Below are 2,117 nucleotides of genomic sequence, written 5' to 3'. Positions count from 1 at the left end.
GAACTGTCATTATTTTGGCAGCATGCAAAGGCTGGAAATTATGGCAAATGGACATCAAGAATGCTTTCTTGAATGGTGATTTGGTTGAGGAAGTATATATGGAGCAATCTGAAAGCCATGTTCACCTGGACTTTCCTACACATGTATGTAAGCTGAAAAAGGCTTTATATGGACTGAAATAGGCACCTAGAGCATGGAATGCTCGGATCAACAATTATTTATAGCAACATGGATTTAGATTAGGTGATGCAGATCACAATTTGTTCACATAGAAGACAGATCATGGATACGTGTTTCTAGTGGTGTATGTAGATGATCTTATCATCACTGGAGATGATGAAGAGGGCATCGCAGAAATTAAATCATGTTTACAAGCTGAATTCAAAGTAAAAAACCTTGGTGAACTAAAGTGTTTTCTTGGGCTTGAGGTAGTCGCTATGCCTCAAGCTATATGGCTACTATAGAAGCAGTATGCTCATGACATGTTACAGAAGTATGGTATGGCTAAATGCAAGCCTATGGAAACACCTCTTGATCAGAATGTCAAGCTTCAGATTGATGTTGGGAATGACATAGAGAATGTGACCATGTATCAACAGATGGTGGACAGCTTGATATACTTGACTATTACCCATCCTGACCTATGTTATGCAGTGGGGTTGATTAGTCAGTTCATGTAGAAGCCTCGCAAACCACATTTAGATGCAGTCAAGAGGATCATGAGATATATAAAGGGTACTATAGATTATGGGCTATTTTATGCATATGGAAAATCCCTTGACTTGACAGGGTTTACTAATTCTGATTGGGCTAGTGGTTGTGCCTATGACAGGAGGCCAACCAGTGGTTATGCATTTGGATTGGGTAGCACTATGATTAGTTGCCAGAGTAAGAAACATCCTATTGTTGCATTGTCTAGTATAGAAGCTGAGTACAGAGGAGCTGCCTTAGTGGCTTGCGAAGCAGTTTGGTTGATGAAATTGCTAAAAGACTTGGGAATACAGCTGCAAAGCAGAGTGAGATTGCATTGTGATAACCTTAGCAGCGTTATGTTGGCTAGCAATCCTGTCTACCATGCTAGGTCCAAACATATTGAGGTTCACTACCATTTCATCATAGAAATGGTTCTTACAAGATAGATTGGCTTGATTCATGTGAAGACTGAAGACCAAGTTGCAAATATATTTACCAAGTCTCTTGTTAAAGAAAAGTTCATATACTTCAGATAGCTACTTGGAGTTTATAAGATGGTTTGAGCTTGAGGGGGAGTGTTAGAATATCAATCTTCCACTACTCTTCAATCAGTCTATCTTTATGTGTGTGACCAACATTAGCTGGATACAGTTGTACATGTGTGTGACATTCGATAAGTTGGCATAGTCAGTGATTTAACCACCGTTAGTCTTGGTTAGTCATACCTATGTGTGTAAGTCTCTTTCAGTGAGTATGATGGAAGAATAATGGAACAAGAACAACAATTAGCTGAGGCTCATGCTCCACTCTGTCTCCTCCCTCTCTTCCAATAGTTTAAGCATAAAATCTCGATTTCCAACTTGTTGTCCTATTATTGTCTATTATTCACATCCCAAAATAGTCAACATGAAGGGCATAATCCCATCAAAACTCCATTTTGATGATTAAGGAAGGTTTTCTTGATGTTTAGGACCAAGAATCAAGTCAGAGATCACCTCCAAGTCCCTGTAAGAGATGAAGATATTCAAGGATAGTTTGTTACCCTATCTTTTCTTACTCTAAAACAGTCTTAATACTCTCCTCTCTCCTCTCCAATGCATGAGCCTCCAACCCACTTACTTTTTTTGGATCTTTTTTCCCACCTTTCCCGTATGTTACCTCCTAGAGTTAGCATGCCATCTCCTTCACCTTTGTGGCCATGTTGGACAGCAACCACCCAATCAGTCTTGTTGGCACCCCTAAATCTACATTGAATGGTCTTCTATCTTATGCTTCATTTCCCCACCACATAGCCTACAAAACAAGTCACTTAAGTGACTACTAATCATTACTCAATGCCACATGGTTATTAACTCCCAAGACTCCACTTGACTAACTCCTATTATCATGATAATAAGCAAGTTAGAGAAATCCATTGACTAAGA

This window comes from Lygodium microphyllum, chromosome 18 (assembly GCF_053477565.2).
Source record: "Lygodium microphyllum isolate KBCC chromosome 18, Lygodium_microphyllum_v1.1.10, whole genome shotgun sequence".
In the NCBI taxonomy this organism is placed as follows: Eukaryota; Viridiplantae; Streptophyta; class Polypodiopsida; order Schizaeales; family Lygodiaceae; genus Lygodium; species Lygodium microphyllum.
This window is presented reverse-complemented; position numbering follows the sequence as displayed.